This window comes from Thalassophryne amazonica, chromosome 4 (assembly GCF_902500255.1).
Source record: "Thalassophryne amazonica chromosome 4, fThaAma1.1, whole genome shotgun sequence".
Lineage (NCBI taxonomy): Eukaryota > Metazoa > Chordata > Actinopteri > Batrachoidiformes > Batrachoididae > Thalassophryne > Thalassophryne amazonica.
In genome coordinates this window covers 51,696,856-51,703,615 of record NC_047106.1, presented here as the reverse complement: position 1 = coordinate 51,703,615, position 6,760 = coordinate 51,696,856, and positions in this window count along the sequence as shown.

Sequence of the window (6,760 nt, the reverse complement as noted above, 5' to 3'; positions counted from 1 at the left end):
CCATGATGCAGAAAACTCACATTTAATAACGCCGGCTGACGTTAAATGTATTCTTGTGGCCAGAACTCCCTACATTGCCTCCCATCTTAGGGTGCTGATGCTGCAGAAGGGTAGACAGACAAAGGAACATGACACTAGATATAGCCACATAGTTATTCACGTCGGCAGCAATGATGTCAGGATGAAGCACTTCGAGGTCACAAAAATGGACATAGAGAGGACTTGTGACCTTGGCAGAAAGATGTGTCAGAATCAATTAATAGTCTCTGGCCCCCTCCCCTCCCGGAGTAATGACGAGGTGTTTCGCAGGCTGACATTGTTAAATAAGTGGCTGGCGCAATTTTGTAGACAGCAAGGCTTTAGTTTGTTGATAACTGACCTTTGTTTTGGGGCTGATGCCTTCACCCTGCTAGGGAAGGCGCCGCCATCTTGTCTACGAACATAGATAGAGCTCTACAGGGAGGGTAACATTAGGAATTTACAGCAGGCCATGGAGCAGGTGATTAGAGACCATGCAAGGCTTATAACAAATGTGGTTGTAGAATCCATTGGCTTAGCAGGGAAATCAGTGCAGAAAATCCACTATGGTGACAGTGCAATTTATGTGGTAGGGAAGGAAATTCATCCAGTTGAGACTGTGGTCTGTTTCTGCAGATGTGTACATAAAAATCATAGCGGGCTATGCTTTGCAAACTTAATACCCATTACTACATTGGATGACGTGAAACTGAGGATGTTCCGCTGGCCGTTCCAGCAATATCAAATATTTTGTGTTTGCTACCTACAACCCGCGTGGAATGTCTCAAACCCAAGCCTACTTCCAGGCATCTTATATATACAACTCTGGAACCACCCCTAAATGCAAACAGCCCAACTATTAACCCCACTGAGGTCCTCAGTCTGGGTGTTATTAACATAAGGTCACTGTCCTCAAAACCACTGTTGATTAATGATCAAATTATGGATCACCACTTAGATATGATTGGGTTATGTGAAACCTGGCTTAAACCTACAGCCGTCCTCCCCTTAAATGAGGCCTGCCCACCGTCATACACATTTAGTCACGTCCCTCGTGATCCGAAGCAAGGTGGGGGTGTTGCTCTTATCTATGAATCTAGGTTTAGTTTAGTTGTTGGGGGTCATAAATATAATTTGTTTGAACATCTGATTCTCCACTCTGCCCACAATGCTACGTATTGCCAAGGTCACAATAAAAACCAACCCTGGCCCATACTCCAAATTCTATAAGCTATAAACTATAAGCATGCACTATTGGCTACAAAGCGGACCTATTACTCAGATTTGATCAGCAAAAATAAGCATAACTCAAAGTTCTTGTTTGACACAGTGGCAACACTTATTCATGGACAGCCACCTGTAAGTTGTTCTCCTTTTATAGCACAAGATTTCTTGGATTATTTTGAGAAGAAAATTGATGACATTAGATTAAACATATCCCAGCATGCCTTAACTCAGATACTACACCCTGCTATAAGTGAGCCATCACTTAGATTTTACCTAGATTTACAGAATTTGATAGTATCATACTAGGCGTGGTGATGAAACTTGTAACATCTACAAAAAGCACAACCTGTTTATTTGATCCTATACCAACAAAACTGTTTAAGGACCTGTGGCCCACTCTTGGTGCCGACTGTGCTGGAAATGATTAATCTCTCATTAACGTTTGGATCTGTTCCCAAATGTTTCAAATCTGCAGTGATTAAACCATTACTTAAGAAATCTAATCTTAACCCTAGTGTATTGAAAAACTATAGGCCAATATCAAATCTATCATTTTGCTCTAAAATTCTAGAAAAAGTGGTTTCACAGCAGCTTGTGGACCACCTTACTAAGAATAATCTTTGTTGAACCACTGCAGTCCGCTTTTAGAAAATATCACTCCACAGAGACAACTCTCACTAAAGTGGTGAATGCTCTTGCAATGGATTCAGACACCACTATGGTTGTGGTGCTGTTAGGTCTGAGTGCTGCGTTTGATACTGTGGATCACTATATTCTACTCCATAGACTGGAGAATCATTTTAGGATTACTGGCAATGCCCTTGCATGGTTAACATCATACCTGACCAGTCTTTCTCACTGTGTTTTGTACAATAACACTACCTCTAACTTTAGTGACATGAAATTTGGGGTTCCACAGGGGTCTGTTTTAGGCCCCCTACTTTTCTCCCGTTAAATAGCACCCCTTCGGCACATATTGTGGCATTTTGGGATTACCTATCATTGGTATGCTGATGATACTCAGTTATACATGGTGATAACTGCTGGTAATCTCATCCACATAAAATCCTTAGAAGATTGCCTTGCATCAGTGAAAAGGTGGATGTCTAGCAATATCCTACTTTTAAACCCTGAAAAGACTGTAATGATGGTCCTTGGTCCAGTGAGACATAGGTATCAATTTGACCAGCTAACGCTTAGCCTAGGCTCGTGTGTCATACATCACACTGACAAAGTGAGGAACCTTGGGGTAATTTTTGATCCTACATTGTCCTTTGACCTCCACATTAGAGATATTACGAGGACTGCTTTCTTCCACCTGCGAAATATAGCGAAGATTCGTCCCATCCTGTCTATGGCTGATGCTGAGACCCTGATTCATGCGTTTGTCTCTTCCAGATTGGACTACTACAATATTCTATTTTCTGGTTTACCACAGTCCAGCATTAGCATTTTGATCAAAATTGGTCAAAATTAGGAGTCAGCATTGGTTCAAAATGCTGCTGCCAGACTTTTCACAGGAAGCAGAAAGTTTGACCACATTACACCCATTTTCAATTTCAGTTCAATTCATTTCATTTATATAGCACCAAATCACAACACAGTTGCCTCAAGGTGCTTCACACATGTAAGGTCTAACCTTGCCAACCCCAGAGCAAGCACACAGGCGACAGTGTTAAGGAAAAACTCCCTCTGAGGAAGAAACCTGAAGCAGACCAGACTCAAAGGGGTGACCCTCTGCTTGGGCCATGCTACTGACACAAATTACAACACAATTCACAAAACAAATATACAGGAAATGTTGCCAGTGTACAGGACAGGAGAGTTTCAGAAACAGACATCACACCCATCTCTGGATGGAGCTGCACCTCAAACAGAGAGGAAAAAAAAACGAATCAGGCATCAGAAAGACAACGAATACAGTATAATTTGTCAGCATTAAGTAACAAGAAGAACAAAAGAAATACTAAGATGATTGCCGGCCACTAGCCCTAAGCCCAGAATTGAATAAATTTGAGGCCACGGCACGCTCCGTTTCCTAATAAAATGAATTTAAAAGAGTAAAAAGCATAGTAACATACTATGCCAGTATGCTAGCCATACGAAAGGGAAAATAAGTGTGTCTTAAGTCTGGGGCACAGGGGCACAATAAGAGGAAGCTCTGTGACCCGCAGACATTTTATTCACCCTAGGGACGCAAAGTAGTCCTGCACCCTGAGAACACAAAGCCCGGGCTGGTATGTAGGGTTTAATTAGGTCAGCTAGGTAGGGAGGTGCCAGACTGTAAACAATTTTATAGGCTAGTAGCAGAACCGTAAAATCTGATCTCACATGTACTATGCTTTCTACCGTTTTAAATTTATTTTATTAATAAACAGAGGGAGCTGTGGCCTCAACTTTATCTAAAGTCTGGGTCCTTTAGTGAAGCTTAGGGTAGTGGCTGGCGATCACCTTATTATTTCTTTTATTCTTTGTTCTTGCTGCTAAATGTTGATAAATTAGACTGTATTTGTTGTTTTTCTACTCTGTTATTTTTTATCTCTCTGTTTAAGGTGCGACTCCATCCAGAGGTGGGAGTGGGTGTTTTTCTTCTGCAGGCCTCCCATCTTGTGCACCAGCATGGACTCCCAAAATCTCCCAAAATTTCCTGTATAAGCTATTGTGTCAGTAGCATGGCCCAAGCAGAGGGTCACCCCTTTGAGTCTGGTCTGCTTAAGGTTTCTTCCTCAAATCATCAGAGGGAGTTTTTCCTTACCACTGTTGCTTGTGTGCTTGCTTGAGAGGTTGGTAAGGTCAGACTTGTGTGAAGCGCCTTGAGGCAACTTAGTTGTGATTTGCCACTATACAAATGAAAATAAATTGAAAAACTGAAACTGAATAAATGGACAGCATTTGTATCATGCTCCTCCATCTGATTCAGGCACCCAAAGCTCTTTGCAGAGATGCTTCACATTCACATACACCGATCTCAGCATTCTGCCATGCAAAGCGCTCAACTGTACACTGTGAGCAACACAGGGGATTAAAGTTCTCGCTGGAGGATGCCTCAAAGTGTTATCTATCTAAGGAGGAATTGAACAAAGGGTTATCTCGTCACAATACAGCTGCTCTGTCCTTCAAGCCATCACTGGATTTTCTTCATAAAAAGATATATTGTTGGGATGGTCCCTTTATTTTTACTGTATGAAGTGTCATCGGTTTGCCAAAAGGCACGTGGGAGACCGAGCCTATATGGGTTATATATATATATATATATATATATATATATATATATATATATATATATATATATATATATATCCTGCAATAGACCTGCAATACACCTAGTGGTGCAACCTGGACACATCTTCAGTGACTCTCCCGAGATCACTGGGTGTTTCGGGTCTTAGTCATACACCCTCACTCGGGCGACCCAGCCGGGGGTGATCAGTCCCCTGACTTGTGTCCAGGTAGCGCACTACGCCACACCTCCCCCCTCCTCAACCAGAGCCACCGTGAAGCCTTCTCAGCTGCTTCCAAGATGTTCTTTGTGGCTCTTCGCCTTTGCAGTCCGCAAATCCCAAGGAGTCCAAGGACGCGGTGTAGGGATCTGCCTGCAAAGCCCCTGCAGCCCAGTCTCAATTGACTCACAGCGGGCATTCCAACCGTTCCTCCAGCACTCAGCCACAAGCTCTGCATATTTTGCTCTCTTCCTCTCCTGGGCTTCCTCCATTCTGTCCTCCCAGGGAACTGTTAGGTCAAGGAGCACCACCTGTCGGCTGGACGTTGACATCAACGCCATGTCTGGACGGAGCGTCGTAGCTGCGATGTTGTCCGGGAATCGCAACTGTCTCCCCAGATCGACCAAGAGCTGCCAGTCTCTTGCTGTTATAAGCAGGCCCCCTTGAGTTTTCTTGGAGGGCTGAGGTTTCTCCCCTGCTCAGACAAAAGCAATTGCGCTCTTGGTTGGTTGTTGTCCCTTGCTGATGTTGATGCTGGTACAGATGGTGTCTGCTATTGCCCGTAGGACCTGGTCATGGCGCCAGCGATACCTCCCATCTCCCAGGGCCTTTGAGCAACAGCTGAGGATGTGTTCTAAGGATCCCTTCTCCTGGCAGAGCTGGCACATAGGTGAGTCAGTCAGGCCCCGGGTGAACAGGTTAGCAGGGCTTGGGAGGACGTCATATACCGATTGGACAAGGAACTTGAAATGATGTGGCTCCGCCTTCCACAGCTCAGTCCATCTGATTTTCCGGCTTGTGACATGCTCCCACTTGGTCCAAGCCCCCTGCTTGCTCATGCCCACCACTCTGCTGAAGTGAGCCTCTTCCACCTCTGCCCGAACCTCCTCCTGTATGAGCTTCCGCCTTTCCATCCCTTTAGCTCTGCTGAAGCAAGGCTTCGGGATGCTACCCAGCCCTGCCCGACCTGTGGCCACTGTACCCACCAAGGTACTGTGCCACAGCCTTGCCTCTGCTCTCTCCACTGCGTCCCGGGCATGCCACTTCCTTCCTGTGCGAACCTCCACACCTGCTGAGGATACCTTCCCATCAGCGGAGTCTCTGTAGAGCAGGACTTCTCTGGCCCGGGCTACCTTGAACTCCTCTGTGACACTGCTGAAAGGAAGCTGGAGCTTAGTCCCGTGCCCAAACAGCGCAATACTGCTCAGACTCCGTGGCAGGCAGAGCCACCTGCGCAGGTGCTGGCTGATCTTCCTCTCAAAGCCCTCCACGGTCGTAACTGGGAATTCATACATCAGCAGTGGCCAAAGGAGACGAGGCAGGATGTTATGCTGATAGATCCAGGCCTTGAACTTCCCGGGAAGCCCAGACTTATCCACAGCTAAGAGCCACTTGTTGAGGTTGTCGCCGGCTGCTTGGCATGCAGCGGTGTCCTTCAGATCGCCAGTGAAGAGCTTTCCGAGGCTCTTCACTGGTTTTTCGGACACAGACGGAATAGTGGTGTTTCCCAGACTGAATCGGAAGCGGTGACAGACCACTTCCGATCATATATATATATACTAGCTGGGGTACCCGGCGCTGCCCGAGTTAACCTGTTTTAGACATAAGCCAAATGCCAATCATTTTAATCAAAATAATTGCCCAACATTTGTTTTTGTAATGCTGATGTCTTATAAATATAATATTTAATGGGCTAAAGTTTGTCCAGCAGAAGTATAAGAGGTGGACTCCCCAAACTAAGTCAAATACTTGGTTAAAAGACAAACACATTTGAAGTCCTTCATACAGACTTTGTTTTGCAATCAAATTTATAACAAAATTACACACAAAAGGTAGGTAACAGTAAATGTAAATATCAATGAGTCAAAATTGAGGTAGTTGTGTATTTCACTGTTTTTACATTGCAATTTTACAAACATAAAATGAATGTATTCAGACAGGAAGGCAAACTGGGTTGTACAGGACAGTCAGGTGCTTAACAGTTGAGAACATAAAGTAACTGAAGAAAGGGATTAAATAAACAGAGATGGCCAAGACATATACACGGCTGGAAATTTGAATCTGCCTGTTCATAC